This window comes from Schistocerca gregaria, chromosome 2 (genome assembly GCF_023897955.1).
Source record: "Schistocerca gregaria isolate iqSchGreg1 chromosome 2, iqSchGreg1.2, whole genome shotgun sequence".
NCBI lineage: Eukaryota > Metazoa > Arthropoda > Insecta > Orthoptera > Acrididae > Schistocerca > Schistocerca gregaria.
The window spans coordinates 122,708,397-122,732,049 of NC_064921.1; the positions used below are offsets into that span (position 1 = coordinate 122,708,397).

The 23,653-nt window shown below is 42.2% G+C and overlaps 1 protein-coding gene across 1 annotated transcript in view; it reads right to left on the bottom strand.

Annotated features, from left to right (window-relative positions):
* Positions 1-2,825, bottom strand: part of LOC126336488 (latrophilin Cirl-like) — a 254,196-nt gene extending 251,371 nt beyond the window's left edge. The window contains exon 1 of the mRNA XM_050000231.1: positions 2,701-2,825. The gene's annotated coding sequence lies outside the window, so the exon portion shown is untranslated. The remainder of the gene's footprint in view (positions 1-2,700) is intronic.
* Between the last annotated feature and the right edge of the window lie 20,828 nt (positions 2,826-23,653).

Genomic DNA, 23,653 nt, shown 5'->3' on the forward strand with positions numbered 1-23,653 from the left:
CATCACTCCCGGTTGTCTGCCCATATGGCGGGCGACACTTAGACTGGTATCCGAGTGCTGTCCAGAGTGTCTTCAGACACGTCTTCGCTCGTCAACTGGGCTCAGTTCGAAGTAGCACTCATCACTGAACATGATTCTACTCCACTCAATTACATCCAGTCCTAAGATGGGTCTTGAGATGCCCTGGACAGCGGTGGGATACCACCCGCCATACAGCCTGACAACTTCTGTCACATTTTCATCAGAGCACAATGTCGCACTGGTGCTTATCGCCTGCAGAATCAGCAACAGCCATATAGTTAACACCCATGTGCGAATTCTCCTTAGCCATCGGTATCATCTTCAGAACGCACTCCCTTGTAACTGCATCGCTTTAGCGACAACACGTGATACATTAGACTGTCTTCTCATACTTGACACAGAACAGAGTCACAGCACATGTCGGTTCGCACCGATAGCGCGGTTGGATTACGTCGAACGAGGCACCATTAAGGCAGGTGGTAGAGACATGGGGAATGACATGGGGTCCATGGTATATCTGACATCATATCTCACGAAAGGGTACTTGTCGCCTCCCGCACTCCCCATGTCACCTAACTCCAATCTCGTTGAGCGCATTTGAGTCGACATGAAGCGAGGTGTGTATGTAATGGATCCATCTCTGATCAGTCTCCATAGGCTGGATGCAGTGGTTGAGCAGCCATGTAGGAGGACGTGTCCATAACGCTTTGGTGTTTCATGGAGTCCACGCTACCAAGTGTCGCCACCTCTCTTCAGACTGTTACACTTTACTATTCCAGTTGATCAGGAGTGGAGGATGTTCGCATGTAACATTGTTGGTCATAACCTACGTCGAAATTAGTCGGATTTTAAGCTATTATTAACAGCCACTACAGCAGCTTCGGACACATACGGTGCACATCCTTGTGTCAGGAATTATAGTTGTTCAACAGGACCCAATTAAGTCTGCGTACGAGCAACAGATTTACTGCAGCACAAAAACAAATTATACCCTGGATTATGAATGTGACTTGCTGCCTGATCTTATGGGTACCCTCTATATGTTGAAAGGTAAATACCAGGACACCCTTAACACTCAAACGATTTCTCTGTAAGCACAGCGTTTTTCTTCTGGTATTTTGTTTATCGTTCCATTTTCATTTTTGTGGCTATTTTTGTTTCAGTTAATAATGATTATCTATCAGAGATGTCCTAAAGTTTCTGAGTCACCTTAGTCCCTCGAAATATTATGCTGTTTTTGTAGAATAATCCCAAGTGCTGCTGCGTTGCTTCCTTGTGCCGTGTCCCCTAGATATACTAGCAAAAGACATCGCTGATATTAACATATAAATGAACACAGTCTCTAAAATTTTGTTTCGTCGCCATTTCTAAAGATTCTTCAGCCACATTAAGGTACGTACTAAACTGAGAAACCTTCAAGGCCCCTAATGCCCATTCTTTAAAAGAGAAGAAGTAATTTTGCGTAATGATACGGAGTGTGAATACTCAGCGGAATACGTCCGAAGATACGTGTACAACAGCTGATCGGGTTTGCAAGATATAAACAGTTAAAAAAAATGACTCTGAGCACTATGTGACTTAACATCTGAGGTCATCATTCCCCTAGACTTAGAACTACTTAAGGATTCGAACCTGCGACCGAAGCAGCAGCGCGGTTCCAGACTGGAGCGCCTCTTCTGTCGTCATTTGTTTCTTTCTATTGCATTGTCTAGGTGTTACTTTCACGTAACTGGTTGAAGAGGTTGATAAATGATTGGCAAGATGGTTGACACCTGTTGGCCGTACTTTACCGCATACACCGTGCAAGAAAGAACTGCCTTCTTCCAAGGCTGTCCGTACACCACGAGCATGTCGACTTTTTCTGCATTGGCAAATCTCGTCGCCAACTCGCGACCTGCTGCTTGGACTATCACACACTAATTGACTAGCAAGTCGCAATACATTAAAGGAACACACAAGCACACTGTAAGCAAGCATAATAACATCGTATCTAGCAATTATGCAGGTTGAGTGGCACAAACAAGTGTCGGGGTGGAAACTTTTCGAAATACGATATCTCATATACGATTCTCACTTGACTCCTGCAACAAACAAAACTGGCATTCTTATTTGCTCACTTTTAATTTGTTAATGTCAATCGGAATTGTTCCATTGCAGAAAATGTGTGTCTGGACAAAAATGTAATTTCTGTTATTACCATCTATTGATTGGCTAACAATACAGGCACCTGACCACCAATCCATTCTGAGAAAACCACATATCAATAGCATTTTCCATGTCCGCAATATTTGCGGTGAAGTTTTGGGTGATTCACCCTGTATAGAACACCGAAACACGTGCTCCTTAAGTCATTCTCCACCATAATTACCCCGGTTTTGGCTTCGGTTTAACAACGCTCACTTCTCTCGACTTTGAGGTGGCTGCCGCAAGGCAAGTGACAGCTGTACTTTACGCTTCGGTCAGCACGTCAGGAGTAAAGCTTCAAAGCAACAACTGTGCGATGAGTAAGTTAAACAAATTGGAAAATAAGGTGACAAAAATCATACTAACAGTAGTCATTCTGAGTACGAAAAATTCACATTGTTTTACAGTAAAACCAGACCTCTGTTAATTCTCATTGATTGATGTATTGAAGAATCACATCATTTGGAGATTCATAAAAGCGTGCGTTCCGCTTACCTTGTTAGTGTTTAGTGCGGTGTCGATTACCGCTTGGTTTCAGCGAACGGCGGTGCAGTCTCTGGAGGGCAGCGGAGAGCTGAGAACAGAGCGGCTTGCGTCCTCAGCTGTTGCGATAAGACTGCGGGAAGCCTCTCCGGAAGTTTGTCACCAGACCAGGCGCACCATTTCCTGGAGTTCCCCCACATCCACGACATCGACCAATCATCGTGTAGCACGACACATCTCTTTCACCTGGTTACGCATGTGAGAAAACACCCTAATACTCATAACACTTCCACTATGAGTAATCTGCTCAGGGATCAGAATTATGCAGACACCAAAGGGAACCTGGAGGAATGTTGACTTGTTATTGCGATGCGGCCTCTGTGAGGGCAAGGTGAAACGTTCTCGTTCTGGAAGTGTCCGTTTTAGGTACAATAGTTCCCAGTTTTTCGAAGTGGTCGCCTCTCAAGTCAAAGTACTTTGTCCAATGTATAAGCTATTTCTTATTCACTAAGTGCGATTATTGAAGGTTGCAGAAATCCCATGGTTTTTTCGTGTGTTCAGTCAGAAGATTTCATTTTTGCATCTTTCCACGCATGTCTATTACGTACAACTCTCTTTATATCTCCATAGCAGCTATATAGAGCAGTCTCAATGCTAGAAAATTTTTATGATTCTTAGTTCGTAGAAACGGCATGTTGGAAGTTGAAAACAATTATAGTGAAACGCGGGAAGACCTACAGTTTAATCATAGCTTGGTTCAAGAATCATAAAAGAAGGTTGTACACATGGAAGAATCCTGGAGATACTAAAAGGTATCAGATAGATTATATAATGGTAAGAATGAGATTTAGGAACCAGGTTTTAAATTGTAGGACGTTTCCAGGGGCAGATGTGGACTCTGACCACAATCTATTGGTTATGAACTGTAGATTAAAACTGAAGAAATTGCAAAATGGTGGGATTTTAAGGAGATGGGACCTGGATAAACTGACTAAACCAGAGGTTGTACAGAGTATCAGGGACAACATAAGGGAACAATTGACAGGAATTGAGGAAAGACTAAAGTAGGAGACCAATGGGTAGCTCTAAGGGATGAAGTAGTGAAGGCAGCAGAGGATCAAGTTGGTTAAAAGACGAGGGCTGTTAGAAATCCTTGGGTAACAGAAGAAATGTTGAATTTAATTGATGAAAGGAGAAAATATAAATACGCAGTAAATGAAGCATTCAAAAATGAGATTGACAGGAAGTGTAAAGCAGGCATGGCTAGGGGACAAATGTAAGGATGTAGAGGCTTATCTCACTAGGGGTAAGATAGATGCAGCAGCATACAGGAAAATTAAAGAGACCTTTGGAGAAAAGAGAACCACTTCTATGAACATCAAGAGCTCAGATGGAAACCCAGTTCTAAGCAAAGAAGGGAAAGCAGAAAGATGGAAGGAGTATATAGAGGGTCTATACAAGGGCGATGTACTTGAGGACAATATTATAGAAATGGAAGAGGATGTGGATGAAGATAAAATGGGAGACACGATACTGCGTGAATAGTTTGACAGAACACTGAAAGACCTGAGGCGAACAAGGCCCCGGGAGCAGACAACATTCCATTAGAACTACTGACGGCCTTGGGAGAGCCAGTCCTGACAAAACTCTACCATCTGGTGAGCAAAATGTATGAAACAGGCGAAATACCCTCAGACTTCAAGAAGAATATAATAATTCCAATCCCAAAGAAAGCAGGTGTTGACAGATGTGAAAATTACCGAACTATCAGTTTAATAAGCTACAGCTGCAAAATACTAACACGAATTCTTTACAGACGAATGGAAAAAACTGGTAGAAGCCGACCTCGGGGAAGATCAGTTTGGATTCCGTAAAAATACTGGAACACGTGAGGCAATACTGACCTTACGACTTATCTTAGAAGAAAGATTAAGGAAAGGCAAACCTACGTTTCTAGCATTTGTGGACTTAGAGAAAGCTTTTGACAATGTTGACTGGGATACTCTCTTTCAAATTCTAAAGGTGGCAGGGGTAAAATACAGGGAGCGAAAGGTTATTTACAATTTGTACAGAAACCAGATGGCAGTTATAAGAGTCGAGGGACATGAAAGGGAAGCAGCGGTTAGGAAGGGAGTGAGACAGGGTTGCAGCCTCTCCCCGATGTTATTCAATCTTTATATTCAGCAAGCAGTAAAGGAAACAAAAGAAAAATTCGGAGTAGGTATTAAAATCCATGGAGAAGAAATAAATACTTTGAGGTTCGCCGATGACATTGTGATTCTGTCAGAGACAGTAAAGGACTTGGAAGAGCAGTTGAATGGAATGGACAGTGTCTTGAAAGGAGGATATAAGATGAATATCAACAAAAGCAAAAGGAGGATAATGGAATGTAGTCGAATTAAGTCGGGTGATGCTGAAAGAATTAGATTAGGAAATGAGACACTTAAAGTAGTAAAGGAGTTTTGCTATTTGGGGAGCAAAATAACAGATGATGGTCGAAGTAGAGAGGATATAAAATGTAGACTGGCAATGGCAAGGAAAGCGTTTCTGGAGAAGAGAAATTTGTTAACATCGAGTATAGATTTAAGTGTCAGGAAGACATTTCTGAAAGTATTTGTATGGAGTGTAGCCATGTATGGAAGTGAAACATGGACGATAAATAGTTTGAACAAGAAGAGAATAGAAGCTTTCGAAATGTGGTGCTACAGAATAATGCTGAAGATTAGATGTGTAGATCACATAACTAATGAGGAAGTATTGAATAGGATTGGGGAGAAGAGAAGTTTGTGGCACAACTTGACAAGAAGAAGGGATCGGTTGGTAGGGCATGTTCTGAGGCATCAAGGGATCACAAATTTAGCATTGGAGGGCAGCGTGGAGGGTAAAAATCGTAGAGGGAGACCAAGAGATGAATACACTAAGCAGATTCATAAGGATGTAGGTTGCAGTAGGTACTGGGAGATGAAGAAGCTTGCACAGGATAGAGTAGCATGGAGAGCTGCATCAAACCAGTCTCAGGACTGAAGAACATAACAACAACTGGGTGTACTGACTTCCGCTCACTAGTAAACGTTTGAAACTGCCTATTTTTGATCAAACTTTCATCAACCAATATTTTTGGACTATACTGGTTTGCTCCTGGGACATAGGCCTTGTGCTCCGAACCGTAGCTACAGCTCTTCGCATTATCGCCTAAAGGTTCACCATTGTTGCGTCGCGCATACGTTTGTGCATTGCCAAAAACATTGGCTGTTGGCGACATAGTTTCATGTTCACGATGTTTGCTGCTCTGGGTTAAACCCTTTTCAAGTCGGATATCCGTTTGGTAATATTCACTTGCCACTGCGGAATATCATCATTGAGTATTCGTTTGATGGTTTGCACACCGTTCTGTACTTGACTGCGGTACTGTACGATTTGGAATCTCTATCTGCCATGGCTCTTTGTACCTTAGAATCAATATTTTTTGTCGATCTCGCTCTCCTTCGCTTCTAACCATGAGTTGAATTCGGTTTCAAAATTATTGGCTTGTTCGTTCCACTTCTGCTCTACAAGCTGTGTGGAATCTATTTCTAGCTTTTCTAATCGGTTGGCCAAGACACCTATCTCGTCGACAAAGTTAGTGTTTGCTACTTGCAGGTTGTTGACCTGTACAGTCAACTCCTGCACGGCCTTAGGTATTGACTCATAATTCTGTTTCATGCAGGCAGTCTCTTTTTTCATAATTTCTAACGATTGCACAAGTTGCTGGTCACGTTCAGCATGCTGGCGATCCCGCTCCGACTGCTGTGCGAGAAAGATTTCAATTTTTTCGCCCTTTTCAGCTTGTTGTTGCGCAAATTTGGACTGGTAATCCAGCACGCGCTCTAATATTGCCTGAAGTGAATAACCACCAGGTAGATTACCACCCTCTGGTTCCTGCGTCTCTGGGTGTGGTACAATTTTCTTTATCTGCATCTTCTTGAGCACTGGTGGGGGGTGGCACCGCTTCCTGTGCCCCTGCCCCCACATTTTCGCATGGTATATCCTCAAAGAGAGTACTTGTACTGCTTAATGCATCCGTTTCATCATTTCCTGCACTAACTAATGGCTGTCCTTCAGTATCCACATTCCTCTCACGTTGACGACGCAATTTAACCAGATTCATAAAATACCTACTCGAACACAGGATCTCACAGTTTTGCCACTTGCACACAAAATATGGTAATTTATCTACAATACACTGCACACTAAAAATTACTGTCTACCCTCAACTTCGCTCTGTCATAAATACTAACGTCAAATTACGCACCCCACTAGCGATATGAGATCACTTCACTGGAGTTACGCTTCTACGAACACGACAACTACACTGTAGTCTTACCTTTAGTTTATCTGATTTCGGGGTCTGCTGCCCCCGGATTATGAAGTCGTTACAGTTTCTCAGTACTATCCGGATCTGGCTCGCTTGCAGTGGTGCGTTTTTTCATGAAAGAAATAATTTTAGTTCACTTCTACCTGTCCGCTTCTTTGCGGTATGATTGGTTTCATTTAATGCAGTTTGAATGCGCCGCGGCAGTCGTTAGTAGCTCAGCTCTGCACCACGAATGGTATTTAAATACAGTAGAGCGTCGATTATTTGAACGTCGGTCAACCGAACGACCGCTTAACCCAGGCTCGTCCTAACTGTGCCCCCGGGGCGGCAGCGCCCGCGATCGCCCGCAGCCAGCGCCCCGGGCGAATTCGTGTGTCGTCGCCGTGCCGCTTAGCTGACAGCGCGGACCGCCCGAACGCCCGCCGTGTCTCGCCGTGCCCCTGTACGCGCCAGCAGCGGCCAAAAGCGACGCAAAGTCGTTAGGCAACAGACGTAAGGCTACAGTGGATCGAGATGGATGGTCAACAGCAGCAGACAAAAAGAAAGAGGAACGGCACGTCCGCACTATTTAAACCATAGTGGGAAACTAATTTCCTTTGTACTGCTGTCGAAAATCATGCCAAGTGTTTAGTATGTCATCGGAACCTCATGTATTTAAAAAAGTTCTCGATTGAACGGCACTTTAATACCTGTCACAAATATCAGTTCGAAAATTTGTAGCGAGAGGAAAGCCAGTCAAAGCTTGAAGAACTAAAAGAAAATTTCAAGTAGCATTACAGTGAAGTAAGTGTTTTCCTCTTTATAATTTACAAAGATGATAAATAAAACTATATTTTTTGATCTGTTACTTAGCAATGTGCCAGTTAGCGAATATCAGATTCTCAGCAACAAGGAACATTTCTTTTCAGTTAATTTTTATATTTGAGTTGCATTAAATCGCGTCGCACAGACATAAAAAAACGTTTCAAGTGCGTTATTTTTGCCACTTTCTGAAAAGCCGTCACAACGCTCTCTCGGGCAGCAAAGTGTCATTAAGAGTCATTCTTTGTTTTTGTATATTTGTGTTTTCATGAATGGGAAAACATATATTGTAGTTTTATCTATGTTTTCAATTAATTAAAATGCAGATATTTCAGTAAATAAAAATTTATATTGCGACCACATTTCGCTGTCCTGGATAGCGTCTAAGGCCGCTTTTCGGAGGAACTGGGGAAAACGCACCTAAAACCAGTCTTACATTGTTAGTTTTTTTATTTGAATTTTGATTAATGAAACAATGGTTAAAATGATAAAAGTGTTTTAAAAAACAGGATTGTACAAAATTAATTTATGTCCTTTTTTGCCATGGTAGGAGCAGGAAACAGGTGGGCAGAGTTTGCGCGCAAGTTACAAATGCTCGCTGAGAGTTGCGAAAGCAGGGAAATCCTTTGCGGCTGGGAATCTCATCAAGGATTACCTGGTCGACTCGGCTTGTACACTCCTGGAAATGGAAAAAAGAACACATTGACACCGGTGTGTCAGACCCACCATACTTGCTCCGGACACTGCGAGAGGGCTGTACAAGCAATGATCACGCGCACGGCACAGCGGACACACCAGGAACCGCGGTGTTGGCCGTCGAATGGCGCTAGCTGCGCAGCATTTGTGCACCGCCGCCGTCAGTGTCAGCCAGTTTGCCGTGGCATACGGAGCTCCATCGCAGTCTTTAACACTGGTAGCATGCCGCGACAACGTGGACGTGAACCGTATGTGCAGTTAACGGACTTTGAGCGAGGGCGTATAGTGGGCATGCGGGAGGCCGGGTGGACGTACCGCCGATTTGCTCAACACGTGGGGCGTGAGGTCTCCACAGTACATCGATGTTGTCGCCAGTGGTCGGCGGAAGGTGCACGTGCCCGTCGGCCTGGGACCGGACCGCAGCGACGCACGGATGCACGCCAAGACAGTAGGATCCTACGCAGTGCCGTAGGGGACCGCACCGCCACTTCCCAGCAAATTAGGGACACTGTTGCTCCTGGGGTATCGGCGAGGGCCATTCGCAACCGTCTCCATGAAGCTGGGCTACGGTCCCGCACACCGTTAGGCAGTCTTCCGCTCACGCCCCAACTTCGTGCAGCCCGCCTCCAGTGGTATCGCGACAGGCGTGAATGGAGGGACGAATGGAGACGTGTCGTCTTCAGCGATGAGAGTCGCTTCTGCCTTGGTGCCAATGATGGTCGTATGCGTGTTTGGCGCCGTGCAGGTGAGCGCCACAATCAGGACTGCATACAACCGAGGCACACAGGGCCAACACCCGGCATCATGGTGTGGGGAGCGATCTCCTACACTGGCCGTACACCTCTGGTGATGGTCGAGGGGACACTGAATAGTGCACGGTACATCCAAACCGTCATCGAACCCATCGTTCTACCATTCCTAGACCGGCAAGGGAACTTGCTGTTCCAACAGGACAATGCACGTCCGCATGTATCCCGTGCCACCCAACGTGCTCTAGAAGGTGTAAGTCATCTACCCTGGCCAGCAAGATCTTCGGATCTGTCCGCCATTGAGCATGTTTGGGACTGGATGAAGTGTCGTCTCACGCGGTCTGCAAGTCCAGCACGAACGCTGGTCCAACTGAGGCGCCAGGTGGAAATGGCATGGCAAGCCGTTCCACAGGAGTACATCCAGCATCTCTACGATCGTCTCCATGGGAGAATAGCAGCCTGCATTGCTGCGAAAGGTGAATATACACTGTACTAGTGCCGACATTGTGCATGCTCTGTTGCCTGTGTCTATGTGCCTGTGGTTCTGTCAGTGTGATCATGTGATGTATCTGACCCCAGGAATGTGTCAATAAAGTTTCCCCTTCCTGGGACAATGAATTCACGGTGTTCTTATTTCAGTTTCCAGGAGTGTATTTGTCCAGCAGGCCTTACTGAATTTTTTAAAAAAATAGATCTTTCGCCTCAAACTGTTGCTCGCCGAGTCGAAGATATGGCCTCAGATAAGGAACAGCAATTTATGGAGAGAGCGGCAAATTTCATTTCAATTTCTATCGCTCTTGACGAGTCCGCGGACGTTGCGGACATATCTCACCTCGTCATAATCATTCGAGGTGTCGACGACAATTTGGGTGTCACAGAACAATTTCTCCACCTTCTACCACGGGTTTGGATATTTTTTTTCTAGCCGCGGAAAACGTGTTAGAGTCAGTGGGTTTAAAATGGGAACGCCTGAGCAGTGTAACAACGGATGGAGCCCCTGCGTTAGAGGGATACGCAATGGATTTCTGAGTCTTTTTAGGTCAAAAATGGCTGAAGTTGACTGTTCCTTATTCGCGGCAGTCCATTGTCTGATACACCAGGAGGCACTTCGTGCGAAGACTGTCAACATAAAAAATGTTATGGACACAGTTCTTCGAACGTAGAGGAAAGGTGTTTCATTGGTTTTTCTCCTTGAGAGGCGAAATAAATACCTTTTTGGAAATGAAAGGACGTCCAGAAGAATTACTTTGTGATCCTATGTGGGTGGCGAATTTGGCTATTTTGAGTGATCTTAGTGGTCATTTAAATGCTTTGAACATTTCGCTCCAAGGCGAAAATCACTCTGTTGTTGATTTAGTGCAAACGATTCACGCATTTAAAAAAAAATCCTAACTTGTGGGAGAAACAGTTGCGCGAGATGAATTGTTGTCACCTTCTTGCACTAGACAGCGTTAAAGAAGATGTGGATTTTTCAGATTACGTTCAAAACATTTTCGAATTACAAGAACAGTTTGAGAATAGATTTTTGGAGATAAGTGAGCTTCAACCGGCCTTGGATACATTCGTTCGCCTGTTTTCCCTTCGGGCAGAGGACGTCTTACGAGTGCTTCAACTAGAGCTGATTAACCTGCAGTGCGATATCCGCCTGAAGGACCGCTTTCTTACGTGTAAAACTCTGGATGACTTTTACTGAGAGAAATATCCTCTTTTGCACGAGCACGAGGCCAAAGTTCTGGTCAATGTTTGGTTCTACATATATTTGTGAGCGCTTTTTCTCTCTGTTAAAGCTTGCTAAAACTAAGAACCGTTCATTACTTGGCGATAAAAATTTGACTAATTCTTTGAGGTTAGCAGTCTCACAGAATATTGTACCAAACCTAGACAAAATCGTTTCTTCGAAAAAGAAAAACGTACAAAATGTTAATTGTCTTCTTTAAGAATGTTTACTGTAGGAATTAAAGAGCTTTATAACGTTAATTCTATTTTTAGTAAGTTTTCAAACTTGGTCGGTTAAAATTATTACGTACAAAACAGCAAACTAAGCATCCGATTTCTAAACTCTGAAAAGGGATACAAAAAGCTGTAGCACGAAGTACAACAAAAATATTTACTTGTAACTATAACAGTAGGAATGAGACTCTATATCACTTACATAAAATTATTTCTAAAATAGAATATTTATGACTCTAGTTCATTTAAGAAACTGATGTATTTTTCAGAAGACGCCTATTGTATATACGACGAGTGTGCATGTGCAGTACTAGTAGAGTCAACCTGTGGGTTGTAAAACCACTAAGTTGTTGTTGGATTCTTGTTTTGGATATTGTTTTCTAAAGCTTTGCGTAGTAAGTCTGCCACACGAACATTGGTTGTTACCTCAACAGTAAATGGTTTGCTTGTTGTACCGCTCATCGACCACTTTCACAGAGGTGCGCTTCCTCTGTTATTTTGTTTACGTTGGAAATGACCATGGGATGGTCCAGCGCAGAGCAGTGCTGTGAGATCTCACTCGTTCCACAGCTCTCTCTCGCTCCTATGGCGACACACTGTCGCGGACTGGGCGCTGAACTACACTGCCTTGCGCCCGCGGAGCGCATTCTTGGATGAGCCTGGCTTAACCGACCTGTGTACTTGCTCGCACCTGTTACTCTCCCACCCTACCTCCCATCATCCCCCTCACTCCCAAACCAAGTTTCACACAGTAGTCGCCGCACTGGGCCACCGCTGTCGGAAATTTGCTTCTAGTGGGGCCTACACAAGGCGCTGCTGACGGGCCAAGCCACCAGTCGCTGTGTTTCAACAACAATCAGCACACCTCTGTCGGCTTGGCACTGGCAATAGAAGTAGCGGCAGTATCAAAGCTGTTCACAACAACAGCTGCGCCAGCAGAGAGTTGAGGCGGGACGCCCCGCGCAGTTTCGAGGAGCTTCTCGCGGCGCTGTCACCTTCTGTTCTCTGTTATGACCACTTGTGTGCTGCGGCGTGAAGAAGTGAACTTGACGATACCAAATCCTTAAACGTAAACGTGTTGTGTAGGTTTGCTTAGACAGACCAAAATAAAGCATTTTTTTAAACGTTAATTTTGTTTACTGTGTGTATTGTTCATGCAAAATGCGTTTGTAATATTTATATATTTTTTGTTTAATAAATTGTGCCACATACTATATATTCCTACTGAAGTTGCCTTTGTATGTTACTTTGTAATACTAAAGGAGATGCCTGTTTTTATGAGTAAATTTACTGTACGGTACTTCCTTTTGGCCAATAAACATGTACATTTCCATTATCCGAACAAACCAGTTTTCCGAACACCCATGTCTCCCAGTTACTTCGGATAATCGACGCTCTACTGCAACTGAAAATGTCTTAAAGGAATGGGATAAAATGCCAGGCAAGCTTATTACAAATCATAATGCAAGTTTTCACTAAGTAACTCTATTCAAAACATTTATACAGATTAAGTTATTACACACCTTTCCAAATCAATGTCTAATGGCGTACGTCTCTTAATCTTGACAAAAGAATGCTACGCAAGCGTACAATGTAACGTCACAGGCTCTTCCTATTCACGTAACTGCAAGAAGACGACAGAGAAATTAATGTTCGGTTTTTACTATTTGTACTAGTCACATATTCTCATCTTTGTTTGATATTTAATAAGTATCGTCTGTTGTGGTTTCCGTAGTCGCCGACAAAAATATTATCTAAAATAAATCAATACATAACTCTATACAAGAACAAAACATGACACATAATGCTTTCTCTTTATTACATAAAGTTCACACAATCGTTGTCCACGCAATTACAATCATCCAGTTCAATTATTCTTTTCTCCTTTTCTTTTTTACCACATGTAAAATATGTCTTTTGCTAAGAGAAGTTACAAGTAGTTGCAGGAGGGTTTCAATAGTGTAAGGCCCCAGAAGATGGGGCCACAGATCGATTCTTGGGGGGCAGCCTTTTGTAATGCGTTTGATTACTTTTCGGCCGTCCGTCTACCATTCGACCACTCTGTTCTTACAGCAGGCTAGTAGACTGTTCTATAGTGCAAATAATTGCCATTGTGTACTTAGACCTGGAAAATTGAAACCCTTGGTTAATGGCGTCATCAATCTACTTTCCTTCTCTGAAGCCGAATTAGTTTTGGCTTATGCCATGAAAGCTCTGTGCGCCTGTAAAAGCCTGTACAGGAGCTTTTCCTGCACCTTGGCAAGTGTATTTATAAGACATACAGGGCTATATGACTTGGTATCTGATGCATACCTGTCAGAGGCCTTCTTTATTACGACTGCCTTGGAGACCTTACAAACTGTAGGCACGCGACCCAATCGTAGAGCGTCGTTTAGCAGAGCCGTAAGGAATGGGGTGATCTGTGGTATTATCTGTTTTAATATTTCTGAATGAATTCGGTCTGCTCTAGGTGCTTTCTTGTTCTTGAGGTCTGACATCGCTATCGACACTTCCTCTTGCGCAGAAGGACAGGTGACTGTGCCAGTCTTGTATGGTGCGTTCAGTTTTTCTCGCAATGTTGTTTGTTGGTGTATGTCAATGTTGACGATTCCATGAGGTGTCCAGCAGGAATTGAGCTGTTGACATCAGAAACGGGACTTGCCATCATTTTAGGGGTATATGAGTTATTACTGTAGTTGGTATTTCTACACGCACTTGTTGGTTCTAAAATGAGACTTGTTCAGTGTTTTTTTCCCTGTCAGAACCAGAGTTGAAATTACGTTTTGTGCAGAAAGACGAGTCCGAAGACGATTAACATGAATTTAGTAGGAAGGAAAGACGCCCCGATTTGTGGAAGAGGAATGCGATAAAAAAAGAAGGTCAAGGGTTTGGAGCATACTTACTGAAAAGGAATCACTGTTCCTAGGAGGGAAGAGGTGCAGATTACTAGTAAATAGTTATATAATGTTGATTGTTTGAATTCTCTGTACATAATGTAATATTCTGTAGAAACATTGTACTAAAATGTGAATATAAATTCCTTTCATGGAGGCAAAGTTTCAATTTATGTTTTAGTTGTAATACAGGAAATCGGTAAAAATATGTTATTCGCAGAGTATATAGGTTAATAATACGCTAATACGCTAATCTTTTACAGACGCCAGCGTAAATGTTTTGAGAAGTTCTCATTTCCTGAGAAGGCACTATTGTTGACAGAATTCAACAATATGCCCAAAAAACATGGACAGGATGGGTACTTCAGTGCTCACATTCTTCCTTTCATTTCAAAAGCAAGGAGACCACCCCAAAATTCCATTACCAATCGTGGAAGGACAGCAAAATATTATTATAATGTAAGTGGCATTACAACTGTAATACTATTTTATAAACTATTTCGTTCCAGAATTATGTACATCTTTGACCCACGTTTTGTAAAATCTTTAAGGCAAATAGTTAAGGCATATATTTAATATAATTACAGTATTAAAATTATGTAGATTTTTGTTTTATGTTACTAATTCACTTGTATCTGCAGGTTAAAGTTGGCTTCAAGGAAACGGTGGTATGCAAGAAAGTTTTATTGACACCATAGCATAACAAAACGCCGAGTGGAGAGACTGTGCCGCTTAAGTCAAGGAGGAGTGATTTCACCATATGATGGTCGTGGTAGACGCCAAAACCATTATTCTGTTCCAGAAAATACCGATGTCATGATAGCGGAATTTATTGAGTCGTTTCCAGTAAGGGTAGCACGTTATGGACGTTGTGCTAGAAAGTCTGCCTCGGACATGGATGTGTGTGATGTCCTTAGGTTAGCTAGGTTTAAGTAGTTATAAGTTCGACTGATGACCTCAGCAGTTAAGTCCCATAATACTCAGAGCTATTTTAACCAACCTCTCAAGTTCTTCATCTGTGAAAACCACGTGGGAAATGTTTCTTAAAAAATACGACCCCGAAATGTACATAATTTATAGGTCTCAAAGTAACACTACTGACCCATGGTTGCTCAAACCAAAGGTAGGATATAGTTATTTTTATGATTATTTTAAGAATCATTACAACTATGGCTTTGGTCGTCCTCTAATGGATGTCTATGGTGATTGCGAAAGTCTTACATGTAAAATTGAAGGAGAGAACAACCCTACTATCAAGACTGCAGTGCAAAATGAGTTGGAACTCCATAAGCTTGGGGCACGTCAGTTATATGTTAAAATGGCACCTTGTGAAAAACTTGTACAAGGAAAAGAGGTGGGAAAATCAGAAATGATCACATTCGATTTCATGCAGTATATGTCTGTTCCACACATACCGGTAACTGATATGTTCTATTTGCGGCAGCCATTGGTATTTATATTTGATATTCACAGATTTTCTGATAACAAAGTTTTCATTTATATGTTTGATGAAGTAACCACTAAGAAGGATCCTAATGCAGTGGTTTCTACTCCTTATGGATTTCATAACTAAACATGTGGCCTCTACTGTTAAAACGTTTTATGCATTTTCAAATGCCTGTACAAGAGAGAATAGGAATCGCACAATGGTTCAATTTTGGTACACTTTAGTTCATAGTGGTAGAATTTCCAACGTTTTCCACATATTCCCATCCCGTGGGCATCACTACAATACCTGTGATAGGGACTTTTTAAATCTGGAATTACGGAAAAGGAAACAGGACACAGTGTATACTCCCCACGAATGGTTCACAGTACTACAGAAAGCAAAGAAACGCATGAATATTGATCTATGCACACAAGACGCATTCCTTGACTATCAGAAACATTCGAAGTCTGTATCTGTGAAAGGAGAAAAATCAGCTGTTACACGTTACAAACTATTTGAGTACACTGAGCAGTCAAAATGCGTCTCTGCTTCACCCAATAGCAGTGGAATGGTGAAATATGATTTTCGTATGGTTAAGAACAGAACAGTCCCTCATTTCCGTAATGTGCCGAGAGCTTACATGGACGTCATTCCACTTAAACCGGAGAAACTGAAGGATATTGGATTCATGATTGACGTTATCCCTTTGAAGTTTCGTGAATATTTTGATAGCCTTCTAAAGCAATGAGACATTAATAAACTGACTGGTGGGGAGGACGCCAATGAATTTGGAAGTGAAGTTGGGACAGTGATCAAGAGTGAAAAATTATGAACATATATCTCTGTCATTATAAAAACATGTGGGATTAACTGTCCCATGTTACATGTGTATGACCATGTTGAAATGATTAAAAATAATATTTTGCTTGTAGGTGTGATATTTTGTTTTGTTATACAATATTTCAGTACAATGACCGTTGTTTAAATCAAAAAGGGGATATGTCAGTCATTTTCTGTTACCATTTTCTATTAGTTGCCTTCATCCTATGATTACAGATTGTTGGTATAACATTGCATTCTTCCTCACTAGTCTGTGGAACTAACTATAAGGTTTGGGAATAGCGCTATTCGGAATTATACAGTTTTTTCAATATATCTCAGAACATCAATTGAGTGCCATATCCCCTTTTTGACCTCAATCCTCAATTGTGCTGTTTCTATCCATCTCTTTGCCATCGTGCTTTCTCCTATTTGAGCGTTCCCATAACTAGTGGACTCTTTAGTTTTCAGTAGCTATTTTGTACGATTACCCCTCATACGTTTGTACTATCACATTCTGCTATTGGCCGTTGGTATACACGTCTCGCTCTTTTCTTGTTTTAGTCTAGTCAGTTTGTTTGTCCATAGTATTTGTGTGCGTTTTGCGTTCCGTTTTTTTTTGTTTTTTGTTTGTATAGATGTATTTTGTGCTTCTATGATGTGCGGCACGCATGTTTGCCTTTAAGTCAATGCTTCCGTCGATGGTTTCAAGATTTCCGTCTTACTATTCCTCTTAGTCTCTCCCAGTCAACTTTATGGAATAGTGAGTGTCGGGTGTGTACTGTGTTGGTTGTGTTCTTTTGTCTTGTTAATCTTAAAGTGATCGCTTTGTGGACAGTGACAGTAATGTGGTATTGTACTTTCCAGTCCGTTATGCGTTCTCTGGTAGCGTTATGTCTATCACTTTTCGACCCGCCGTCATGCCCACTATGTGTCGGTATGTTCCCTTCTACGTTAACTACGTGTAGTTGCGTTTCCTGTACGACGCCATTTATTATGCGTCCTCTGTCGTCTCTTGTGTTGGAATTCCAAAGGGTAGACTTGGCGTTTACGTTAGAGCGAATGTGAAATTTCTTACCTAGTGCGTATTCGGCTATTAGCGTTATATAATTTACATAGCGCGCCGCGCTATGGAATGACTATTGTGCATACGCTGAAGCAATAATCTATATATCTCCTTCGTACGAAAGTTCTATTGTTACCAAGTCTTCATTACATTATTCGACTATTTCGGCAGTATTTGTTTGGAAACTGCTGCATTGCTGTCCTGACTACCAGTTATGGTTCTCACATTTGTCTGAAAGTATGTCCGTTTTCCTTGGTTGGTGTATGGCTCCTGTAGACACAGTATATCAATGTTTAGGTCTTTAACTATTTTGGGGAGTTCAGTATTAAATTGCTTACTCCTCATTGCATTCAGTTGCAGAATTTTCGTTAGTGATGCTATGGGTGTTTAACGTGTACGTAATATTTGCAACCAGTTTGAGCATACTCGAAAAGCTTCCGTCCGTGTGCCATGACACGGTCGGAGCAAATCTTATCCATGTCAAATTCGTATACATCCTTGTATGATTAAGTCTAACAACTGGTCGGGGTCGATTGGTATGCTTTCCGTATTAAGGATGATTCTGTCTGTTTGCTTCGTAGTTGGGAAACAGACAAAGTCACCCTTTAGGCAGCTGCCTAAGCATCATTCTCTGAGGTGTCTGTAAAATTTCCTTTGTTTCTAATCTACTTAGCTTAATGTCAAGTTTTAAGTCACTATAATTATAGATTTTGTTGCCTGCGATGGGTGCTGCTTTTGTGGTACTAGATGAAGTCGGGCTATTGCCGGGTGAGAGCATCTCTGGGACAGAATGGCGCTTTTTGCAATGGCTCTTTGGTGGTGTGTTCGTTGGACCTCATGTCGGCACCCTGGGACGAAGTAATGGCGTCGGGTGACGTGCTGAGGTCGGCGTTTTGTGGCTTGTGGCGTGTGCCGTGTATCTTGGTGTTGCGCTATCTTCACTACGTCACACGCATTAGTTCCGGTTACTGGTGGTTCCATCTGTTGGTGTGTTTAAATTGTGTATGTTACAGGTATCAACTGGTCACCTGTTTTCATCATCATTTTCGTTTTTCTCGTCACTACTTTCGTTTACATAACGTATTTTCTTTTGTGTATTCGCAGCCTCCAGTTGTGATTTTGTGCTCAGAAGGGTTTCATGCATGGATATTTTTATATCTATGTCTCTTTTTTCTACCGTCTCTTTCTCTCTAATTACTAGGGCCCGGATTTTAATCATCTAAGAAACAGTGAAATATGCAAGCATTTATGATCTAAAACTTACATAAATATGCCCTTACAAAATAAAATATGACTTAATGAAGTTTATTTAAAGCATTCTTGTTTGTTTATTTAATTTTTTATTCACCATAAAGTAATACAAAATTCACTTCTTAAAATATCGTAAGTGTAGTTCTTTCTTTCTGTAGGGTTTGTGGCTAATTTGCACCTATTTTTTGAATGTCTGAATGTTTTATTTTCTAAACACAAAGTACAGTGAAAAGAGCATCTATCGAAACAGTAAAGCAATGTTTTTATTTCTACATAGTATTTAAAGCGTTTCAAATTATTTAATACCGTATGTGAATCTTCATTATCTGCAAAGTTGCACTGGATCACAAGGTGCATTTTCAGGTTTTCCTTTGTCAAAGATCTACGGTTGTCGCTGAGGATAGTTTTGTACCTGGAAAAGCTCCTCTCCACTTTACAAGACGTCACTGAATCGCATTTGAAGGCAGCCAGGGCGCTGGAGTTCAGCTGTGTTTCAGTATCTTCAAATGCTGCTGCATTCCCTGAAAGACTGTCACTAATTTTGCACAGTATAGAATATCGAGGATTCCGTTGGAGAACACTTTGCAATTTGGTTTTCACTTTGTCAGCTACATGGCCACGAGCTCCACCCAACTCACTCCGCACATGTTGCACAATAGTCAGGGCCTCACACAGCTGAGTGCCAACAGCTTCCAGTCGTTTGGTAGCTTTTGATATCACTGAAAAATTGGCGTTGATGTATGCCAAGTTTCGAGACAATGTATCTGTAAAAGCTTCTTTCACAATTTTGATAGCACATGATTCATCGCTATCAAGCTCATAGAAGATTGTCTTTATTTGGATGTAGTTGGTGCAAAAATACTCAGCAGTATTAAGCTAAGAACCCCATCGTGTAAGAACACGTTTACGTGGGAGGGGCGTTGAAGGCGCTTGTTCCTTGAATTTCTGCACCCGTAGCGTAGCCCTCACGTAGATTTTCTTGCCACAGGAAATTAATTTGTCCACGTCAGGGTAGCTTGACCGCACCTCTTCGGCAACTCTGTGCAACGCATGTGCAAGGCAAGTGGCGTACACCATACTGGGCTAGAGAATCTGAAGCCCTTTGGCTACTTTAGCCATATACAGTATGAAGCACCACCTGTTACAAGCAGCAAAACGTTGTCTCTTTTCACACCATCCGGCCATAATAGCTTCAGGGAGTTGTCAATCGTCGAACTGTTTACTCTATCAAGAGCTTCACACGTTAGTAGGAACATATCTCCAGGGCCATCAACTTTTAGAACACCAACAACATTTGCAATATATCGCCCACTAATATCCGTAGTTTCATCTATCGACAGCCAGATCTTGTCTCGGCAATAGTAATTTGCATTTTGTTGAGCACATGATTGTAGCATATGGAAAATAGTTCTTTCTCAGTGTAGATTCATCTGGAACTGGATGTGTTGTGTACTTCTCCAAGAACCGTCTGAAGCGTGCAGGATACCATCATCTCACACAATCCTTGCAGAATGATTGCACGGTTGACGATTGACCTGTCTGTTCAAATAACAGCTTTTGCCTGCTGTTATTTTCAGCACTTCGTTTCACACAGCTGCTGTGTTTAGCGGTATTACAGTGTTGTTGCACATTAAAGCCCTTTTCTGCACCAACTTTAACTTCACACAGTTCACAAAATAATATTTTCCCATTAGTACTAAAGAACTTCTCTCCAAATTCTCGAACATATCCTCGCAACTTCACGCTCTCGGAGCACTTTGCTTTGGCATGTTGAACAAGGCAAAGGCTGTCTTCAAACTGGTTACTGGGAACACCTGTGCGACTGCGATTATTATTGCGACAGAAGCAGCCTTTGTTGTCTCTGAGAGCGTTTTGTAGACTCTACGCAACAATGTTTTATGTTCGCGAAACGACTGTTGTGGTACACTGATTTTCTGCTACTGTCCTGAGAAATAAATCTGTGTACTAATTTATCTGTTTATCTTTCATAATATCACGTTAAATATTGTCTCGTGAGCAACATATTCATTTTCTTTTTCATGTATCCCGTAAGATACGAGAAAAACGGTATATACATTTTTGGCAAAAGTTAACGGAAATATGATCTATTATATTAAACGTTAGCCACAATATGACCTATTACTAAAATTTGTTGAAATTTGACTTCATATGCACAATCAAATTACATTTATCGACACTAAAATGCCTAGATTTGTATATAAATTGTTCTAAAATTTACCCAGTAGTTCAGAAAAAAAATGACTTGTCATTAAAATCCGGGCCCTACTAATTACACATCACAATGTGTGACAGCTCAGTCATTCAATACGATCACGACGACATCCCTCGATCGACGTTAGCACTCGCCTTCATACATGGCAGTGGACGTTTGAAAATTCGTGACGCTAGCTCAATGGTCGTCAATTGATTCAAATGTTATTCCCGGCTGACTCTTAATTCAATTACTGCCACGAGGGTGAGGAGAAAGAACACATCATGGTGATACCAGCATTATGGGTATTTAGATGTTCGATTAATCGGAATGGTTTGCAATGTTCCAGCGATTCTATTCGAACTCTATGTTGATGTACCGACAAGGACCATTTTGCAGATAAATATGCAAGTACGTAATGGATATTCAGTTTCTCAATATAGTTCGTCGCACTCACACATTATAGATCCGCTGTAAGAACAATTTCCTGCATTCACATTTTTTGGTGTCCCACAATATTGGTTGGCTAAAGATTATGACGATACGTTGTATACAACTTCCACAGATATTGTTTATCATGTAGTCAAGACTACGTAATGAAGCCAAAATCGTGGATAAAATTTAAATGTAGTTTGTTTATTAACACTTTTCTTGTCACTAACTAAATATGAAATACGAATCGGGTTTGGAGGTGATGATCCTATCCTTCTTTTCAGTATTAGGATGGTCGATATAGTGTTCTGAATAACGCGAGTCATATATTGTTCAAATATCCACAAGACCCAGGCTCTCAATTCGGCACTTAAATGTCTATTCTTTGCTCTCGAAATGTTCGGTGTAATTGTCTTTCACACGCAGGGTTCAATTTAACGGTGTATGCACTGTTTTTAGTATTTTAGGTCTCCGTTAATTAAAATCTGTTAGTTAATAAGCGTACTATTTTTATGCTGGCGCGTTGTTTGTATCAGTTACCCCCGCAACCGTCCAAGGATAAGCTTCTCTTAATGTTCCACGCACACGCATTTCAAAATTTAAAAAAATGCTGAATTACGTAAACTATAGCTTTCCGTTGCGTACAACTTTCGTGGGTTCCACAACCTAATAGTTTTCCAAGAGTATTTTTCGCAGCTAACACAAAATTCGAATTATGTTGTCGGAATCATTTTCATTTCACCCGACAATAAACGTCTCTGATCACTTCGTCCCACGTGCTGTATTTAAACATGCCTGCAGAGTCTTTAAATAATCTCCTTAACGAATTTCGCAGACGCGTACCACTTTTTCATGGACTAGCCCGATCGCGGTAACTGAAGGTAGAGAGCTTAATAATGTGTTACATGTTATTTTATATGTATTAAAAAACAAACGCGCCCCTATATCTTTCTGTCCCGCTTGGTCTTTGCTACTTTGCTTTTTATTACTTTTCGTTATATTGCTTCTTAGTAATACTATGCAGTTATTAAAGTTTCGTATTACTTTCCCCTTTTTAATTCTTCCAAAATAAAGTCTATTTATCCCCGATTTTAATTAATATGATCGAGCGAGGTGGCGCAGTGGTTGGCACACTGGACTCGCATTCGGGAGGACGACGGTTCAATCCCGTCTCCGGCCATCCTGATTTAGGTTTTCCGTGATTTCCCTAAATCGCTTCAGGAAAATGCCGGGATGGTTCCTTTGAAAGGGCACGGCCGATTTCCTTCCCCATCCTTCCCTCCCCCGAGCTTGCGCTCCGTCTCAAATGACCTCGTTGTCGACGGGACGTTAAACACTAATCTCCTCCTCCTCCTGATTAATATGATGCTAACTGACACGCCTGCCCGCAAAGTAACGTTATAAATGACACAACGAACTGTTGCAAACTTGTTATCGATCTGGGCTGTTACTTCATGGATAGCTCAGAGCCTGTTGTGCGCATTCCAGTGACCCCAAACAATCGCCAATTGCGACTCCAATGGTGTCGAGCGAGAGGTTGCAGGTGAGATGATTAACACTGCAACTGTTGTGTTTTGCGATGAAAGCTGGTTCTGCCTCGGTGCCAGTTAAGGCAGTGTGTTGGTTACGAGGAGGCCAGTTGATGGCCTCCAACAAACCAGTCTGCATGCTAGAAACACTGGAGCTACACCCGGAGTTATGGTCTGTGGTGTGATTACGTATGACAGAAGGAGCACTCTCGTGGCTGTCCCATGCACCGTGTCAGTCTGGCGATTCGATTTGTTATTGGGCCATTGTTCAAATGTGTTAGAAATCTTATGGGAATTAACTGCTACGTTCATCAGTCCCTAAGCTTACACACGACTTAACCTAAATTATCCTAAGGACAAACACACACACCCATGCCCGAGGGAGGACTCGAACCTCCGCCGGGATCAGCCGCACAGTCCATGACTGCAGCGCTCCAGACCGCTCGGCTAATCCCGCGTGGCTATTGTGCCATTCACGAACAGGATTCCAGAAGTTGTTTTTCGAGCAGGATACCACTCTTCCACATACTGTTCATGTAATCTAACATGGTCTACAGAGTGTCAACATGTTGCCTTGGCTTGCAAGGTCAGCAGATCCGTCCCCAGTCGAGCACTTACAGGACATCATCGGACGGCAGTTCCAACTCCATTCCCAAACAGCATTAACCGTCCCTGTATTGACCGATCTACAGCAACAGCAATGGAACACCGTCTCACGCCCGGCACCTGTACGTCATAACTACATGCTTGCATTTAATATTCTGGCGGTTACGCCCGTTTTCA